Here is a 21123-nt window from a genome sequence, read left to right as displayed (position 1 = left end):
ACCAATTACCCTTCTTTGATCTTGTAGTACCTCCTCATTATAACCCTTTTCTTTGAACCTATTTACAATGATCTCACTCTGTGTCTCATAGTCTGCCTGGTGGGAGCAATTTCTTTTTATGCGTTGGAGCTGACTCTTGGGGACCCCCTGTAGCCATGGGCTATAATGACAACTAGTGGCATCGATATAGCCATTCCTATCTGTAGGCTTGAATAAGGTTTTAGTTGTAAGTCGTTGATTGATGATAGATATTTCCAAATCAAGGAAATTAAACCTAACTTTACTACTCTCCTCCGTAAATTTGATGTTCCATTGATTATTGTTGATATACTGAATGAACGCTCTTAGAGAAGACTCATCACCCTTCCAGATACACATGCAATCATCGATGTATCTTCTCCAAAGAATCAACATACCTCCTGCTCCTACTTTCTGTATGATTGGGGTTATAAATTTTTTTCCCAGTAGGACATAAAAAGATCGGCGAAACTGGGTGCGAATTTCGCACCTATCGCCACTCCAGACGTCTGTAAGTAAAATGAGTCACTGTACCAGAAGAAATTATGGGTTAAACAATATTCGATGCAGTTTAAAATAAATTATTTTTGCAATTCATCGCCATCAAGGGCACCCCTAACTACCATCAGGCAGAAGAACCCCATGACCCGGGTGTGCCATGAAGGGAAGAAAGGTGTGTCTTTCCTATCACTGCACAGCACAGAGTGAGACAGAGTGAGTCCCAACTACAACCATAATTCTTGCTACTATCACTCCTGTCCTCTCCTCTGCTGGGCTTTGCTGCATCCCTCCACTATATAGTTTCTGGATACCCAAAACAGCTGATCTGTGGGGCTGCTGGGTGTCAGACCCCCACCAATCTGATGTTGATAACCCATCATGAGGACAGCCCATCAATATGTAAGTACTGGAAAACCCCTTTTAATAATCCTTTCCATTTTTCATCTTAAGTGAGAGAAACTGTTGAACTATGTCCCATACACATTTTCCAAAACCAGACACACACTCAAAAATAAGCATTTTTATTTTTACAACAAAAGATGGAAAATGTGGCTTCTTTATAATCTGATCACTAAGGGAATACAGGCAAAGTCCAGATGACACTTCATGTAGCAATAGGATGATGTTTCTATGCCACAAGGCCAAAGTTTCTGTAAACAAAATTTCAAGCATTCTGCAAAAAAGAACATTGCTGGATTATTTAACAATAAATCAGACATCTGATTAGTATAAACTAAGAGTGAGATCCAACACATAAGGTGTTTAAACATGAAGCTGTAGCGTGACTCATAAGATTGGACTGGCAAATGTTACTCACCTCTCTGCAACCCAGCGCTGTTCTCTGCTGTGGCAACCAGCACAGCCCAGTTACATCACACAGTTGAATCATCTTAGGTCTCCCCTGAACCTCAGGTTTGTGCTTCTTGACTGTCAGCACTATCTCCTTGTATAGTACTATACTGATCCTGGTTACATACTTTAGCCATATTCTGTTCTTGATCCTGCCTTGCATCTTTGCTTTTACTATAAGGCTACTTTCACACCAGTGTTTTTGCTGGATCCGTCATGGATCAGCAAAAACTCTTCCGTCATAATAATACAACCGTCTGCATCCGTTATGAATGGATCCAAATCTCGCTTCCGGATACGTTCTCCGGGGGTAGTGAGAATTTTGTTCGTTTTAGAGAGGCTTGCAAACTCCATTTTCGCCTACTTCCCCATCCCCATTCCTCTGGTGATGAGGAACGGAGGGTGGGGATCATCATCTCGCTGCTCAGGGATAACGCTCAGTCCTGGGCCTTTTCACTTCCGGTGGGGGCACAGCCCCTCCGTTCAGTGGATGAATTATTTTTAGCCCTGGGTCAGATATATGATGATCCGGATCGTATTGCTCTGGCTGAGTCTAGACTGCTTATGTCAGGGTAAACAATCCGCAGAGATATACTGCTCAGAATTTCGGAGATGGGCAGCTGATACTGGTTGGAATGATGCTGCGCTCCAAAGTCAATTTTGCCATGGTCTTTCAGAGGGATTGAAAGATGCATTTGCCTTTCATGAGAGACCTACCTCCTTGGACCCTGCCATGTCTCGGGCCGTTCGTATTGATAGGCGTCTTAGAGAGAGAGGAGAGATCACTCCTTCCTGTCATACTCAGTCCAAGGACAGTGCACAGGGGTCTCAGTCGCTCTCAATCCCTTCTGAGCAGGGGCCCATGCAGCTGGGTTTGCTTGCCTCTGACAATAGAGGATTCAGCTCTCATAGGAAGGTTTGTTTCTGTTGTGGAGGTATAAATCATTTGGCAAATGTTTGTCCCTCTAGGAGATTCAGGCAGTTTTTTTAGAGTAATAAAGAAACAAAAAGAAAAAAATCCTCTAAAAACGTTCCATCTGTTACTATTGGCAAGGTTGATGCGGAAATTGAAGGTTTTCCGTTTGCTTGTAGTTCCCGTTTTGTCCTACCTGCCAGGGTGGCGCTAGAGAGCAAGAACCTTTTTTTGTGAGATTTTTGTAGATAGTGGAGCAGCTGTCAATCTCATTGATAGTCAATTTGCGATAACTCATGGTTTCCAGGTATGCACTTTGGAAAAGGATATACCTGTTTTTGCTATTGATTCCATTCCACTTTCTCAGAAATCGTTAAAGGGCATAGTTCACAATATCCGTTTGATTGTGAGTGATACTCATGTTGAGGATGTGTCATGTTTCGTCCTAAGCGGGTTGCCTACTCCTCTAGTGTTGGGGTTACCCTGGCTCACTAAACATAACCCCACCATTGATTGGCAAGCGAGGCAAATAAATGGTTGGAGTGACTTTTGCAGAGAGAATTGCCTCACGACATCTGTTTCTGAGGTTTCTACTAAGACTGTACCATCTTTTCTCTCAGAATTTTCGGATGTGTTCTCTGAGAGTGGTGTTCAGGACTTGCCCCCGCACAGGGAGTACGATTGCCCTATTAATCTCACCCCAGGCGCCAAGCTGCCTAAATCTCATTTATACAATCTCTCCCAACCTGAAAGGGTCGCTATGCATGCTTATATCTCTGAGAGTCTGAGAAAGGGACACATACGACCCTCGAAGTCACCTGTTGCCGCTGTTTTTTTCTTTGTTAAGAAAAAAGATGGTTCTTTAAGACCATGTCTGGATTTCAGGGAGCTGAACAGTATCACAATTCGCGACCCTTATCCGCTTCCTCTGATCCCGGACCTGTTTAACCAGATTGTTGGGGCTAAAGTTTTTTCCAAGTTGGAAAAGATGGCCTTCAATACCCCTGAGGGCCATTTTGAGAATTTGGTTATGCCTTTTGGTTTGATGAATGCTCCAGCCGTCTTTCAGCATTTTGTGAACAGCATTTTTAATCATTTAATGGGGAAATTTGTATTAGTGTATCTAGATGACATTTTGATTTTTTCTCCTGATTTCAAAACTCATAAGGAACACTTACGTCAGGTCTTGCTCATCCTGCGGGAGAATAAATTGTACACTAAACTGGAAAAATGTGTGTTTGCGGTTCCAGAAATTCAATTTCTGGGGTTTCTTCTCTCCGCTTCTGGTTTTCGCATGGACCCCGAGAAGGTCCGCGCTGTGCTTGAGTGGGAGCTTCCTGAGAATCAGAAGGCGCTGATGCATTTTTTGGGTTTTGCAAATTATTACAGGAAGTTTATTTTGAATTATTCCTCTGTTGTTAAACCACTCACTGATATGACTAGAAAGGGAGTAGATTTTTCCTCCTGGTCGGTAGAGGCGCGTAAGGCCTTTTCTAATATCAAGGAGAGTTTTGCTTCCGCTCCCATCTTGGTACAACCTGATATTTCTCTACCCTTCATAGTTGAGGTTGATGCTTCTGAGGTAGGTGTGGGTGCGGTCTTGTCTCAGGGTCCCTCTCCTGCCAAATGGCGACCGTGTGCCTTTTTCTCGAATAAACTCTCCTCCGCAAAGAGAAATTATGATGTGGGAGATAGGGAGTTGTTGGCCATCAAGTTGGCTTTTGAGGAATGGCGCCATTGGCTAGAGGGAGCCAGATACCCTATTACCGCGTTTACTGACCATAAGAATCTGGCCTACTTGGAGTCAGCCAAGCGTCTGAACCCGAGACAGGCCAGATGGTCTTTGTTCTTTTCAAGGTTTAATTTTGTTGTCACGTTCCGCCCTGGGGTTAAGAATGTGAAGGCGAATGCCCTGTCACGTTGTTTTCCGGGAGGTGGGAATTTTGAAGACCCGGGTCCCATTTTGGCTGAAGGTGTGGTGGTCTCTGCTCTTTATCCTGAATTGGAGGCAGAGGTTCAGGTAGCCCAGTCAGAGGCTCCTGATCTTTGTCCTCCTGGGAGGTTGTTTGTGCCTCTCGCTTTAAGACACAAGATTTTTAAGGAACACCACGCTACTGTCCTTGCTGGGCACCCGGGGGCAAGAGCCACAGTGGATCTCATCGCTCTGAGATTCTGGTGGCCGGCGCTTCGTAAGTCGGTTGAGGATTTTGTGGCAGCCTGCGAGACCTGCGCTCGTGCCAGTCCCTCATGAATGAAGTCCCTCATTCACGGCCATCAGGTCCTCTCCTTCCGTTACCCATTCCTTCCCGTCCTTGGACACATCTGTCCATGGACTTCATTATGGACCTGCCTCGTTCCTCGGGGAAGACTGTGATTCTGGTGGTGGTTGACCGTTTTAGCAAAATGGTGCATTTCATTCCTTTTCCTGGTTTGCCCAATGCTAAGACGCTGGCGCAGGCATTTATTGATCACATTGTCAAATTGCATGGTATTCCTTCAGACATAGTCTCTGATAGGGGCACGCAGTTTGTTTCCAGATTCTGGAAGGCTTTCCGTTCTCGCTTGGGGGTTCGGTTGTCATTCTCTTCTGCTTTCCACCCGCAGTCGAATGGTCAGACAGAATGCGTCAATCAGAATCTGGAGACATATCTGCGCTGTTTTGTGGCGGAGAATCAGGAGGATTGGTGTTCTTTTTTGTCCCTTGCTGAGTTTGCTTAAAATAACCGTCGTCAGGAGTCCTATGATAAGTCACCATTTTTTGGTGCATATGGGTTTCATCCGCAGTTTGGGACATTCTCTGGAGAGGGGTCTTCTGGTTTAACAGATGAGGACAGATTCTCCTCGTCTTTGTCATCTATTTGGCAAAAGATTCAGGATAATCTAAAGAGCATGAGTGAGAGATATAAGCGTGTGGCGGATAAGAGACGTGTGCCTGGTCCGGACCTGAATTAGGTGATCTGGTGTGGTTGTCTACTAAGAATATCAAATTGAAGGTTCCCTCCTGGAAGTTGGGTCCTAAGTTTATTGGGCCTTACAAAATCTTGTCCATCATCAATCCTGTTGCCTACCGTCTTGATCTTCTTCAGACTTGGAAGATCCGTAATATTTTTCATAAGTCCTTATTAAAACCTTATGTCCAACCCATCGTACCCTCGTCTTTGCCTCCTCCTCCGATTTTGGTTGATGGTAATCTTGAATTTCAGGTCTCTAGGATTGTGGATTCTTGTGTTGTCCGCGGTTCTCTCCAGTACCTCGTTCATTGGGAGGGTTATGGTCCTGAGGAGAGGATGTGGGTCCCAGTGACGGACACTAAGGCCACTCGTCTCATCAGGGCTTTCCATAGGTCCCATCCTGAGAAGGTGGGCTCTGAGTGTCCGGAGTCCACTCGTAGAAGGAGGGGTACTGTCACCACCAGACATCTGAGAAGCTCTGACAGACGTCCTTCAGAACCTCCTCCTTGAGGTTCTGTCACGGCTGGAGGTGGGGGAAACCCCCAGCCGTGCGGTACCCGTAGATGTTTGGTCGCTGCAAGGCCAGGACCAAAGGATCAGGGAGCAGGTCACCTCCTAAAGTCTCCCTGATCTGACCCTAACTCCTAACCTGCATGGGCCGACCTTTAGGGTAGGAGGACCCATGCGCAGGAACCTCGGGTCCCTACTATCCCTCCGCAGGTCCCTAGGCTAGGAGCTGGATAGACTACCTGTTCCTCCAGAACACGGAGGAACAGGAGCCTAGAAAGGCCAAGCTGGTAATAAGGGGAATCCAATACAACTTATGGCAGTGGCAGGTATGTGGAACTACAACCTCACCTACCTGCCACAAACACACAGCCCGGAACACATGCAAAAGTGCTGTTTGTCTACAACAACAGAAAGGACTACAGCACACACCATACATCACACGGGGAACCAGGGAACCATAAGGTGCAACAAACCAGCAACCACATACACACCTAGATAACACCGTGAAACATAACATCAGACAAGGTAACAAAGTTTTACTAACAAGGTTTTATGACCAGAAGGATGGTCCTCACCAGGCAGATGGAGGAGACAGGAGGCTGCTCCAGCCAGCATGGCTGAGAGCAACCTACTGAAGCCTGCAAGAGACTCAGGCTATATAGGCCAAAAGGCCACACCCACCAGTCAACCACACCCAGTGACATCACACACACTGGGAAGGAAATTAACCCTTCCAGCACCACAGAAGGGAAACTCACATAAAGGGGAAAGCACACAACCTCACTCACCTGTCTCCGACGGCAACGGCATGCGTGGCAACCGTGTCCTCCAGAACAGCCAACAGGCCGAGACACTTCCACAGCATGCAAACATCACCAGACGTTGCCGCGGACAACCGCAGGTGAAGGGAGGAGTCCAGGTGCATACTAAACATCACCTCGTGCACAACAAACAAGGAAGTGCACACAAACACAGACGAAGGACGTGCACACCAAAACACGTTGCCAAGGGCAACCGCACGCATGCCTGTTATTCGCGGCAACCGCACCTGAGGCAAACCACTAAGTGCCCCCAGCTGCGGTTGCGACAACACCAGACCGCGGATAACTGCATGCGGCTCCCAAGGAGTCACGACCATGACCAAGGGTCGTGACAGGTTCCTTTTGTTTTGCTTTCATTTTCTCATCTCGTTAGCCTCTCTCAGCTGTCATGTAGTTGCACTGATTGCATCCCTTTAAATCCCTCCCCATACTGCATCACTTTGCGGTTTATATTACTTCCTGGAGTGTGTGCATGCTGATCCTACTTCTGAGTCTTCTACAGATTCAAGTTTTGTTCGTTCATTTGTGTTTTCCTGTTTGCTGGATCCCAAGTGACCCTGACTCCCTCCGTATCAAGTGTAGGGAGCCGGTGGTCGTGTCCCCTCACTATTATAGGGTGTTCAGGTGTTATACAGTCGAGGTACGAGGATATGCGATCATCTACCATTGAGATTTTTGCATAGGCTGAGCAGTTAGGGAGAAAGCCAGGTCTTATGCAGGGCTCTCCCTTTTGTTCCCTAGTTTTGGATCCAGTCAGTCGGATCTTCATTTTGTGTCTTTTAGTTTCCTGTACACCTTCCGTGACAAAAGGTGACTAAAACATTGCGGCTTGAACCCTAGTTGGTGGCGGAGAATTCAAGAAAGTCATCCAGTATGCAGACATTAAATACAGCAGCGTGGGGACCATTTTGAGGCCAAGGCATGTCATCAGGCCTTTTGTTAGTCAAACGTATCCCCTACTGTCAGTCCCTTCAGGATCCATGCCTCATTCATCTTAATGAAGGTGAGGTAATCAACACTTTTTTGACCGAGGTGACTTCTTTTGTCAGTGACAATGCCTCCTGCTGCACTGAAGGTCCTTTCTTACAGGACACTTGAAGCGGGACAAGCCAGAAGTTCTATCGCAAACTGGGATAGTTCAGGCCACAGGTCAAGCCTGCACACCCAGTAGTCAAGAGAGGTTCATCGCTCCTCAGAGTGTTGATATTTGCAGTTAAGGCGAGGTAGTCTGCTACCTATTGGTCGAGTCGTTCTCTAAGGCTGGATCCCAAAAGGCTGTGGCGATGTGTAGGACTGAAAAAGCTCTGCATGTCCTCCATCAACAATACATCTGTAAAGCGTCCTGTCCTTGCCGCCGTGGTCGTGATAGGAGGAGGATTACTTTCACCTCTTCCCCTGTTGGATTCCCGTTGTGCTGTGACATCACCCTTATAAGCTGTGTAAAGCATATTTTTTAGTTTGGTTTTGAACTGCTGCATCCTTTCTGACTTCCGGTAATTTGGTAACATTTACGCCACTTTCTGCTTATACCGGGGGTCTAGTAGTGTGGCCACTCAGTACAAGTCGTTCTCCTTCATCCTTTTTATACAAGGGTCCCTCAACAGACATGACAGCATGAAAGACCCCATTACGATGAGATTCAACACATGTGCCATGCACGGCACATGTGACAACTTGCCCAAATTCAATGCCGCCAACAAATTGCTTCCATTTTCACACACCACTTTGCTGATCTCCAGTTGGTGTGGGGTCAGCCACTGATCCACCTGTGCGTTCAGGGCGGACAGGAGTGCTGGTTCGTTGTGTCTCTCTGCTTTCAGGCAAGTCAACCCCAAGACAGCGTGACACTGTCGTATCTGGGAAGTGGAATAGCCCCTGGGGAGCTGGGGGGATTCAGTTGATGTGCAGCCAGACGCCGCAGCAGAAGAGGACTCAGCCGAGGAGGTTATGGAAGAGGATGGAGTAGGAGGAGTAGAGGAGGTGGCAGTAGGCCTGCCTGCAAGTCGTGGCAGTGTCACCAACTCTGCTGCAGAGCCACGCATTCCATGCTTGGCAGCCGTCAGCAGGTTGACCCAATGCGCAGTGTAGGTGATATACCTGCCCTGACTGTGCTTTGCAGACCAGGTATCAGTGGTCAGATGGACCCTTGCCCCAAAACTGTATGCCAGAGATGCCATGACTTCCTTTTCAATCACTGAGTAGAGGTTTGGGATTGCCTATATATTGTGGTGTCCCAATAGCGCCAAATTTTTTGAAGGCCTCAGACTCCACCAGCTGTTATGGTAAAAGCTGGTGGGCTAAGAGTTCCGTCAAGCCAGCTGTCAGACGCCGGGCAAGGCGGTGACTCTGTGACATTGGCATCTTACGCTCAAACATTTCCTTTACAGATACCTGACTGTGGGCAGATGAGATGGAACTGCTGAAGGTGATAGGCAGAGTGGCGGGTGATTGAGAGGGGGCAAGGAGGACAGCAGTGGTTGACGTGGCTGAAGATGCTGGACCAGGAGGAGGATGGTGGCTTTGAGCTTGTGTACTGCTTCTACTCGTCATCATGTGTTGATCCCATAGGCGTTTGTGATGTACGATCATGTGCCTTCGCAAAGCAGTTGTACCTAGGTGGGTGTTGGATTTCCCACGACTCAGTTTCTTTTGGCACAGGTTGCAAATGGCATCGCTGTTGTCAGAGGCAGACACACAAACAAAATGCCACACTGCTGAGCTTTGCAATGACGGCATTCTGGTGGTGGCAACAGCATGCGTTGATTGGAGTGCTGTCCCCGGGTGCAGATACATGCTGTCTGACTGTGCCACTAGCTCCTTGTGACGACCTCCCCCTGCCTCCAATTCGTCTCCTCCTTCTCTTTGTCTCCCCTTCTGAACTTTCCCCCTCTTCTTCTTCTCTTCGAGCAGGCACCCACGTGGCATCCACGGACACATCGTCATCATCAACCACTTCACTTGTATCTGACACCTCAGCAAAGGAAGCAGCAACGGGTACAACATCATCATCATCATCATCACACTGTACATCCATGTGTGTAATGCTGCCTGACTGAGACATATCCCTGTTATCTAAATCCCCTGGCAATAATGGTTGTGCATCACTAATTTCATCCAACTGATGTGTAAATAACTCCTCTGAGGGATCAAGTGAAGCGGCTGTGGTGGCTGTGGTGGTAGTGGTGGTGGTAGTGGTGGTGGTGGCGGCGGGCGGGAGAGTGGTAACTTGAGAGCAGGTGACCAAAGCTGAACTGGAGGAGGATGGTGCGTTAAGGTTCTTAGCGGAAGCTGTTGAAGATTGGGTGTCCTGTGCAAGCCAGTCAACTATTTTCTCCGAATATTTTGGGTTCAGGGTACGTGGCCTCTGTACTACTTTGCCCACTGCCCACCACTTATATAGGGTGGCACAGTACCTTGCACGCATAGTACCACTTATCTAAAAAAAAATGACAGGCAGAGGCAGGCCACCCCGCAGGGGCCGTCGTGGTCGTGGTGCTGTGATTTCCACTGGCCCTGGAATAATGCCCACTGGGACACATTTTTTTTATATTATATTTATCTGCAAGGTATTTCCTGTCACACCCTGTATGAATGGTGTGCACGTGCTGTCTGTGACTGAGCCTGCAGCCTCTCACACACGGGCAGCCAGGCAACTGCAAAATATATATATATATATATATATAGATATATTTTAAAAAAAAAGCACACCTGAAGGGCTTTTTGGGGTGCTGTCAGTACTCTGTGGACACAGAACAATGCCCTAGCTAACGCTTTCCCTATTGAATCAGCAGCAGCAGCAGCACTGTCCCTCCTCTCACTGTAAATGCAGCTTCCGAATGAATCTAAAATGGATGCTGTCCAGGAGGTGGGAGGGTCTGGGAGGGAGGGTCTGCTGCTGATTGGCTGGAATGTGTCTGCAGACTGTGAGGTACAGGGTCAAAGTTTACTCAATGATGATGTGAAGGGGGCGGACCGAACATCGCATATGTTCGCCCGCCACGGCGAACGCGAACAAACTATGTTCGCCAGGAACTGTTTGCCGGCGAATAGTTCGGGCCATCACTACAGAACATATGCAAATAATCAGCGTCAGAAATATCACACCTCGGGCAGTTGGAATCGCTCCTAATACCACATCTCTTAAGCCAAAGGGGGGTAACGTAAAGTCTATGTAAAATATTAAACTGCACCACTGCAGTAGCGTCCTGGTTGCCATGGTTACCGATCGGAGTCCCAGCGATTAAACTGGGACTCCGATTGTAACTCTCCGCTGCCACCAATGATTGGGGGGGGGAGGCCGCACACTGGCCACCAATGATATTATTACAATAGAGGGAGGGAGGGGGGAGGGGGCCGCACACTGGCCACCAATAATAATACAATAGAGGGAGGGGGGCGGGGGGGACCGCACACTGGCCACCAATGATAATACAATAAAGGGAGGGAGGGGGGCCGCACACTAGCCACCAATGATAATACAATAAAGGGAGGGGGGCCGGGGGGCCGCACTGGCCACCAATGAAATTAAAACTGGGGAGGGAGGGGGTCTGCCCCCTGCTGCCTGGCAACCCCTGATCTCTTACAGGGGGCTATGATACGCACAATTAACCCCTTCAGGTGCGGCACCTGAGGGGTTAATTGTGCGGCTCACAGCCCCCTGTAAGAGATCGGGTGCTGCCAGGCAGCAGGGGGCAGTCATGTACGAAGTGAAAACTCAGCTCTGAAAAATCTTTTATGCAGACGGATCTTCGGATCCGTCTGTATGAAAGTAGCCTACGGACACGGATCACGGACGCCAATCTTGTGTGCGTCCATGTTTTTTTACGGACCCATTGACTTGAATGGGTCCGTGAACCGTTGTCCGTCCAAAAAATAGGGTAGGTCATATTTTTCTGACGGACAGGATACACAGATCACGGAGGCGGATGACAAACGGTGCATTTTCCGAGTTTTCAACGGACCCATTGAAAGTCAATGGGTCCGCAGAAAATCACGGAAAATGGAACAACGGCCACGGGTGCACACAACAGTCGTGTGCATGAGGCCTAATATGTAGCAAAGTAGATTTGTGGTTTCCATCTCGATACTATACTGTGGGATAACATTTATTTTTTCTCACTATTGATTTCTCCTGTAACTGGGGCTGACATAGTAGCCCCAGTTACAGGGGAAATACATCCCCAGAGAGGCTGTACAGCATTAGTGCAGTACTGATCTTGGTCTATGGAAGACCCGTCAGCTCCTGCACTCTCCCGGCCCCGGCGATCACATGACCATTAGACTGGGACAGGAAGCGGAACATGATTCCTTGCTGTATACACAGCGCTCATTCAGTTCTGTGTATACAGCAATCTAGAAGGCAGGGACACCCAGGAACAGTCCCTGCCTTCTCTCTGGGGTGCCCTGCTGTCACTGACAGCGGGCCCCCATCACAGTGTTCACCTGATGGGGTAGATCATGTGATATTTTTATATAGCCGATCGTTCCGGACGCGGTGATACAAAATATAAAAAACACATTTTTTCTATTTTTTAAATTTTTTTTTTTTTACATGTGAAACTTTATTTATTTATTTTTAATAAAACACTATTATTTTTCTCTTACACTTTGTGTTCCCCATAAGTTCATACAAGACCTCTGGGGGACATTTAACTTCATTATTTTTTTCTCATATATTGATTTCTCCTGTAACTGGGGCTGACATAATAGCCCCAGTTACAGGGGAAATTCATCCCCCAGAGAGGCTGTACAGCATTATACTACGCTGTACAACCTTACTGCAGGACTGATTATGGTCTATGTAAGACCCGTCAGCTCCTGCACTCTCCCGACCCAGGCAATCACATGACCATCGGGCTGGGACAGGAAGCGGCACATTGCTTCCTTGCTGTATACACAGCGCTTATTCAGTGCTGTGTATGCAGCAATATAGAAGGCAGAGACACCCAGGAACCTTCTCCCTGGGTGTCCTGATGTCACTGACAGCGGGCCCCTGGCACAGCAGCTGCACGATTAGCGACAGCCCAGGACGTTTATAGTGAATGGGCGGTCGGGAAGTGGTTAAAATAAGGCTTATATTAGATGGCTTACATTTAGACGGCCACTGGATACACTGAAGTTATGTAGAGGCCACCGCCTCTCCATAACTGCGGTGGATCCACTGCCAGTACAGGGGCTTATTAAGAGCGGTGTCTCATATGTCAGTCTTAATAAATGACCCCCTCAGTTCTTTGTAATTCTTAACAGTTGCTTACTTTAAGAGTGCCTGGAGGATTCCCTTATTTTAAGAGCTGTGCTACCAAGGCATGATGTAGAAAGCAAGATGAAGGGCAAAGAATATCTAATCCTTTATCTGAGATGCACTTGTAGCATCTGCCAGCAGCTATTACTAGGGATGCTTACTGAACGTGAATGTAACCTTGGGCTGCCCAGCACCAGCACCATACACAGGTTGGGTAAATGATTCTGCATAGAATCTTGGTCCGAAAAATGATATGATGATAATATGAAAGGTATCTTGAAGATCCTAAGCAAAAAAGATCAAATGGGACTATATCTTCTAAAAATATATAATAATCTTTATTATTCAAAATGTATTACCACTAATCAGATAATAGGAAAGAAAGGCATGATGGAAATAGATGCCCCAAAAAATTACATGAGGCACATACATCAGATAAAACACTTAATATCAAAGGTATTGTGGCAAGATATAGCCACTATAAACGTCCTGGGCTGTCGCTAAATAACTGAGGTGTTAAAGAATAATTCACCAAGTATACGACCATTGGTAAACTCACCAGAAACTATAACACATCATTCCAGAGGGTGAGACTGAATAAAATGTAACCTTTAATAAATTATCATAAAAGCATTAACCATTTATAAAGGCAACAAACACAGTATAATGCTATAATGCAATGGAAATGATAACGCATTAATCGATGAAGACAAAATACATAGGGTGCACAGTGGCATCAGCCAGCTAAGTAAAAACTTGTAGTTATATAGATTATTGGCTGCTGTTTTATTTCATGGCTCTGAGACCAAATGGACATGCAATGACCCTAGATAAAATTGTTGAAAGACTGCAATAATCCTCACAGACCTAACCATTAAGTTGTTGACTTGGTAAGGGTGACCTGTTGGGTGCCAGACTGTGCTTAGCCCTATTCTGCCCCTATACTATAGTCTTGACATGCTAACAGGGGAGATCACTGGAATAGAGTATCTTGGGTAGTGTTGATCGAGCACCAAAGAACTCCAATACTCGAGTAGAACACCTTGGGATGCTCGGGTGCTCTACTGAGCACCCGAGCACAATGGAAGTGTCACGAGGGTGTCAAGAGCCTCGCCTGACTCCGTTGTACCCGGGGTCAGGAGGTCGCAGCGGTTGGCTGCACGCTCTATGTCAGATAGGGAAGTTTCCTTATTGTAGCTTTCTGGGTTTGCTTTACAAACCCTTTTGGCTCACTCAGGGATCCGTAACTCCTTCTCTCAGCTGTTCCTTGTCCAGCACTCCCAATCCTCCTTATATTCCCCTCTCACACTTCTCTGGTTGCCAGATATAGAGCTTCCTGCCTGGACATCTATTCTGACCCACTGGAGCTGTGTTGCTGCGTTCTCTGAGTGTTGCCTTAGAACGCTACCCTCCGGATCCCTGTTGGACCTTTGTGGACAATTGTTGCCGTCCACCTGGGTGTTTGTGTTTGTCTGTGTTTGTCTGTCCTCTCCCTGGTGTTTCCCTCTTAGTGCAGTGGTGAGGACTAGCGATCCCACCGGCCCGTTCATTATCTAGGGCTCATTTCAGGGAAAGCCAGGGTTTAGGCACGTGATCGCCGCACGGGTGAGGAACCCGTCTAGGGACGTCAGGGCAGGCAGGTGCCAGCTGCAAGGTGAGTTAGGGGTCACCACCTTTCCCTCTCCCTTGGGCAGGGCTTTCCCTGTTTTCCTCCCTGTGCGTGTTGCCGGTCATTACATTATATCTGGCCCTTATTTTTGTGTAGGTAAAAAAAAAAAAAAAAAAAAATTTTTTTACCTACTTAGAATCCAGTATGGATCCAATTGCTGCTCTGTCCGAACAATTTCATGGCCTGTCTTTGGAGGTGGCAGGATTGAAGGCGTCGGTCCTCCAGCAACAGCAGCAATTACAACAGGCCGCAAGCCCAGCGGTTGCTACTGGTAACCAGGTTGTTGCGGAACCCAAGGTCCCTCTCCCTGACAGATTTTCTGGGGGAAGGGACAAGTTTTTGACGTTCCGTGAGGCCTGTAAACTATACTTTAAACTGCGTCATTACTCCTCTGGTAATGAAGAACAGCGGGTGGGTGTTGTTATTTCCCTGCTGCAGGGGGACCCGCAGTCCTGGGCATTCTCTTTACCTACTGATTCCAAGGCTCTTCGGTCAGTGGATGAGTTTTTCGGGGCCTTGGGTCTCATATATGACGACCCTGACCGAGTCGCACTGGCTGAATCAAAATTACGGAGACTCCTACAAGGAGAGCGGCCGGTAGAGGAGTATTGCTCTGACTTCCGTAGGTGGGCTACGGATACCCAATGGAACGACCCGGCTCTCAGGAGTCAGTTCTGCTCTGGGTTATCCGAAAGGGTTAAGGATGCGCTTGCATTGTATGAGACCCCCTTTTCCCTTGATGCAGTTATGTCCCTTTCTATCCGTATAGATAGACGCCTTAGGGACAGGTTGAAAAAACCGGAGCCATTGGTAACCCCTCCCAAGCAGCAGTTAGTCTGTACGGACTTAGACGAGCCTATGCAGCTAGGAGGAACTACTCGTCAGGTCCGTCCTCCTGAGGTTCGCCGTAGGCGTGGGGGTTGTTTTTTTTGTGGGGAGAGGGGTCATTTCATTAACGTCTGTCCTTCTTTCCTCAGAAACAAAAAAAACGTCGGAAAACTACTAACCCCAGGCTGTGTGGAGGATGTCAGCCGGGGGGTATACGTTTCCTCCATACGTACATCGCAATTTGTGTTGCCAGCGGTTATTGTTTTTGGTGATAAGACGGAGACTATTTCTTTCTTTCTAGACAGTGGAGCAGGGGTAAATTTGATAGATGCCCATTTTGCCCGCACTATGGGTTTGTCTCTCTGTACGTTACAGAGACCTATTCCCATATTTGCTATAGATTCTGCTCCTCTGTCTCAGAGAAACCTCACCCACATCGTTCATAATTTACACCTTCGGGTAGGGGACCACCATAACGAGATGCTCTCATGTTATGTTCTGGAGGGGCTTCCCACTCCGGTGGTGCTGGGCCTTCCCTGGTTGGTAGCGCACAATCCAGTGGTGGATTGGCAGGCCAGGGAGATATTGGAGTGGAGTGAGCCGTGCAGAGAAAATTGCTTAGTCGCCTCCATAACTACCCTACATTTGTTTCGGACTTTGAGGACGTTTTTTCTGAAAAGGGTTGTCAGAAGTTACCACCTCATCGTCCTTATGATTGCCCGATTAACCTTATTCCCGGCGCAAAATTACCCAAGACCAGGTTATATAATCTTTCAGGTCCAGAGAGACAAGCCATGAAGGATTATATCTCCGAGAGTTTGGCTAAGGGACACATCAGACCCTCTTCTTCACCCGTGGCTGCAGGGTTTTTCTTTGTTAAAAAGAAAGATGGGGGCCTGCGTCCTTGCCTAGATTTTCGTGAATTAAATCGGATAACCATCCGAGACCCATACCCTCTTCCTCTCATTCCTGACCTGTTTAACCAGATTGCGGGTGCTAGGTGGTTCTCCAAACTCGATCTTAGGGGGGCCTACAATCTGATTCGTATTAAGGAGGGGGATGAGTGGAAGACAGCGTTTAACACCCCTGAGGGGCATTATGAAAATCTAGTTATGCCTTTCGGCCTGACCAATGCCCCTGCTGTCTTTCAACATTTCGTTAATGACATTTTTAGTCATCTAATCGGCAGGTTTGTGTTAATATACCTAGATGATATCTTAATTTATTCGTCTGATCTGAAAACACATGAGGAGCATGTCAGACAAGTACTACAGGTCCTACGGACGAATGAATTATATGCTAAAATTGAAAAATGTGTTTTTGCCGTTCAGGAGATACAATTCCTAGGTTATTATTTATCTGCGTCAGGTTTCCGTATGGATCCTAGGAAGGTCCAGGCAATTTTGGATTGGGATCTTCCTGAGAACCTCAAAGCACTACAACGGTTCTTGGGCTTCGCGAATTTCTATAGGAAATTCATTAAAAATTATTCGGTGATCGTAAAACCCCTTACTGACATGACTAGGAAGGGGACTGATTTTTCTAAATGGTCTGACGCCGCTAAAGTTGCTTTTTCCTCTCTAAAAGAGAGGTTTACCTCAGCACCTGTACTAGTCCAACCTGATGTCTCTCAGCCTTTTATTGTTGAAGTCGATGCATCAGAGGTGGGAGTGGGGGCTGTGCTGTCTCAGGGTCCGTCTCCTGGCAAATGGCGTCCTTGTGCTTTCTTTTCTAAAAAACTATCTGCAGCAGAACAGAACTACGATATTGGCAATAGGGAACTGTTAGCTATTAAACTTGCGTTTGAGGAGTGGCGTCACTTTTTAGAGGGGGCAGTCCACCCCGTCACTGTGTTTACGGACCACAAAAATCTGCTGTACCTCGAATCAGCTAAGCGTCTCACCCCTAGACAGGCTAGGTGGTCGCTATTTTTTACCAGGTTTAACTTTGTGATTACCTATCGTCCTGGGGTAAAGAATACCAAGGCTGATGCACTATCTCGTTGTTTCCCTGGAGGGGGTAATGTGAGTGATCCGGTACCCATTCTACAAAGAGGAGTGGTTGTCTCTGCGGTACACTCTGCTTTGGAGGGGAAGGTGTTAGAGGCCCAGGGGGACGCCCCGGTCTCTTGCCCCTCAGAGAAATTGTTTGTACCGTTGAACCTACGTCTCGAATTATTAAAGGAACATCATAATTCGGCTCTTGCTGGGCACCCGGGTAGTAAAGCAACCTTAGAGCTATTGTCTCGTCGTTTTTGGTGGCCAAGGTTGCGTCAGGATGTATTGGATTTTGTGTCTTCTTGTTCTACCTGTGCGCGCGCAAAAGTTTCACATACACGTCCTGCAGGGTCTCTATTACCACTCGTCATTCCCAATAGACCATGGACACATCTGTCTATGGATTTTATCACTGACTTACCTTTGTCTGCGGGTAAAACAGTGATTTTGGTAGTAGTGGACAGGTTTAGCAAAATGGCACACTTTATTGCGTTACCCGCACTACCTAATGCTAAAACTCTTGCTCAGGTATTCGTCAGTGAGATCGTGAAGCTTCACGGGGTCCCCTCCGATGTTGTTTCGGATCGGGGAACCCAGTTTATTTCTAAATTTTGGAAAGCTTTTTGTTCCCATTTGGGGGTTCACTTGTCCTTTTCCTCAGCTTTCCATCCTCAGTCGAATGGACAGACTGAGCGTACCAACCAAAACCTGGAGACATATCTAAGATGTTTTGTGTCTGAAAACCAAGAGTTGTGGTCGTCATATTTACCGTTAGCTGAGTTTGCCATAAATAATCGCCGTCAGGAATCCACTGGCAAGTCACCTTTTCTTGGTGCATATGGTTTTCATCCCCAATTCTGTACTTTCAAAGAGGGGGGGTCTTCTGGGGTTCCCGAAGAGGAACGGTTTTCGTCATCTCTTTCATCAGTATGGCAGAAGGTGCAAGCTAACTTGAAAAATATGGGAGGTAAATACAAATGCATGGCTGATAAGAGACGGTCGCCAGGTCCGGACCTAGGAGTGAATGACTATGTGTGGTTGTCTACTAGGAATATCAAGTTGAAGGTTCCCTCTTGGAAACTGGGTCCTAGGTTTATTGGTCCTTACAAGATTGTAGCCATCATCAACCCCGTGGCTTTTCGCCTGGAGTTACCTCAGACTTTTAAAATCCATAATGTCTTTCATAAGTCGTTACTCAAAAAATATGTTCTACCTCTAGAACCGTCACCGCTGCCACCCCCTCCTGTTGTCGTGGATGGTAGTTTGGAATTTCAGATATCCAAAATTGTTAATTCTCGTCGGGTCCGCCGCTCTCTCCAATATCTGGTGCACTGGAGAGGTTACGGTCCCGAGGAAAGAATGTGGGTTCCTGCGTCTGAGGTAAACGCCGACAGGCTAGTCCAGATTTTTCATGCCTCTCATCCTGAGAGACCTGGTCCTGAGTGTCCGGAGGCCCCTCGTAGAGAGGGGGGTACTGTCACGAGGGTGTCAAGAGCCTCGCCTGACTCCGTTGTACCCGGAGTCAGGAGGTCGCAGCGGTTGGCTGCACGCTCTATGTCAGATAGGGAAGTTTCCTTATTGTAGCTTTCTGGTTTTGCTTTACAAACCCTTTTGGTTCACTCAGGGATCCGTAGCTCCTTCTCTCAGCTGTTCCTTGTCCAGCACTCCCAATCCTCCTTATATTCCCCTCTCACACTTCTCTGGTTGCCAGATATAGAGCTTCCTGCCTGGACATCTATTCTGACCCACTGGAGCTGTGTTGCTGCGTTTTCTGAGTGTTGCCTTAGAACGCTACCCTCCGGATCCCTGTTGGACCTTTGTGGACAATTGTTGCCGTCCACCTGGGTGTTTGTGTTTGTCTGTGTTTGTCTGTCCTCTCCCTGGTGTTTCCCTCTTAGTGCAGTGGTGAGGACTAGCGATCCCACCGGCCCGTTCATTATCTAGGGCTCATTTCAGGGAAAGCCAGGGTTTAGGCACGTGATCGCCGCACGGGTGAGGAACCCGTCTAGGGACGTCAGGGCAGGCAGGTGCCAGCTGCAAGGTGAGTTAGGGGTCACCACCTTTCCCTCTCCCTTGGGCAGGGCTTTCCCTGTTTTCCTCCCTGTGCGTGTTGCCGGTCATTACAGGAAGTCAATGGGAGAAACCGAGCATTAAACCAGGCACCCCCTGCTCTAAAGAGGGGAGGGTGTCTGGTTCACTTGAAAAGGTCAGAAATTGATGGAAACACCTCTGAAATGGTTTGGGAACAGCATGGGGAGGATGTCTGGATGCATCTTGGACTCCCAGGTAGCTGCTAGGAACTATGTTGTCCGAGTAGTACCTCATTCACATGAGGGCCTCATTCACATTGTGGTACAATTGTTCAGGTAGTGGGACTCCTACACTCATAAAGCCTATGCACTGTGAAAGGGCTGCCAAAAATTAGAAGGAACCGGCACTCCAATACACCCTTTATTACACATAAATGAGGGCATCATACACGCCCTTGAAAAATTATGATTGATGGCCTGCTGGTGACCCTCAAAAACATTAGGAGCAAGGGCCTGCTGGTGACCCTCTAAAACATTAAGGTCTAGGGCCTGCTGCTGATCTGACCATCTAAAACATTAGGGGTGAGGGTCTGCTGCTGAGCTGACCATCTAAAACATTAGGGGTGAGGGCCTGCTGCTGAGATGACCATCAAAAATATTATGGTTGAGGGTTTGCTGCTGAGCTGACTCTCGAAAACATTAGGGTCGAGGGCCTGCTGCTGATCTGACCATGGGAAAAATTATGGTTGAGGGCCTGCTGCTGAGCTGACCATGAAAAAAATTATGGCTGAGGGACTGCTGCTGAGCTGACCATGGAAAAATTATGGTTGAGGGCCTGCTGCTGAGCTGACCATCCAAACAATTATGGTTAAGGGTCTGCTGGTGAGCTGAAACTCTAAAACATTAGGGGCAAGGGACTGCTGCTGATCTGACTATGGAAAAAATTATGGGTGAGGGCTTGCTGCTGAGCTGACCATCGAAAAAATGATGGTTGAGGGTCTGCTGCTGAGCTGACTCTCTAAAATATTAGGAGCGAGTGCCTGCTGCTGATCTGACCATGGAAACAATTATGATTGAGGGCCTGCTGCTGAGCTGACCCTCTAAAATAGGAGCGAGGGCAGCCTAATAAGCATGTTGATATGATGGAGGAGGAGGACGAGAAAAGGAAGATTGAACCATATACCCTTTTGTGGTGGAAGGGGTGCATGGGAATACAGTGTATTCAATTTACCATAAAAGCCACATTTAAAGTGCCTTTATGTTCAGCCGCTTTCCTCTGGTGGAGTACAGAAGTCAGTGGCAATCCAGGCCTTGTTCATTTTGATAACAGTCAACCTGTCTGCATTTTCAGTTTACAGTCGGATGCACTTATCAGTTATTATGCCCCTAGCAGCACAAAATACCCGCTCTGATAAAATGCTGGCAGCAGGGCAGGCCAGCACCTCCAAATCGTAAAGTGTCAGTTCGTGCCATGTGTCCAGCTTGGACACCCAATAGTTGTAAGGCACAGAGGGATCATTGAGGACGCTGACACGGTCTGTTACGTACTCCTTCACCATCTTCCAAAACTTTTCTTTCCTTGTGACACTAGGCCGCACATCAGGGTGAGGGTGCTGACGTGGTGCCATGAAACTTTCCCAGGACTTGGAGAGTGTTGCCTTGCCTCTGTTGGAACTGCAGTGTGTTCCACTCGTCTTGCCTCCTCGGTTGTCCATGGAACTGCGTACTCTGCTGCCAGCATTGTCAGCTGGAAATTTTTGGAGCAATTTTTCCACAAGGACCTTCTGGTATTGCA

The 21123-nt window shown here is 47.6% G+C and overlaps 1 protein-coding gene across 1 annotated transcript in view; it reads left to right on the top strand.

Moving 5' to 3' along the window:
- Positions 1-895: 895 nt before the first annotated feature.
- The window catches only part of MPG (N-methylpurine DNA glycosylase), a 106099-nt gene continuing 85871 nt past the window's right edge, over positions 896-21123 (top strand). Inside the window, exon 1 of the mRNA XM_044304330.1 lies at positions 896-918. The gene's annotated coding sequence lies outside the window, so the exon portion shown is untranslated. The remainder of the gene's footprint in view (positions 919-21123) is intronic.

This window comes from Bufo gargarizans, chromosome 8 (assembly GCF_014858855.1).
Source record: "Bufo gargarizans isolate SCDJY-AF-19 chromosome 8, ASM1485885v1, whole genome shotgun sequence".
In the NCBI taxonomy this organism is placed as follows: Eukaryota; Metazoa; Chordata; class Amphibia; order Anura; family Bufonidae; genus Bufo; species Bufo gargarizans.
Note: the sequence above shows the minus strand (reverse complement) of the source record. Positions and strands in the feature narration are given on the sequence as shown.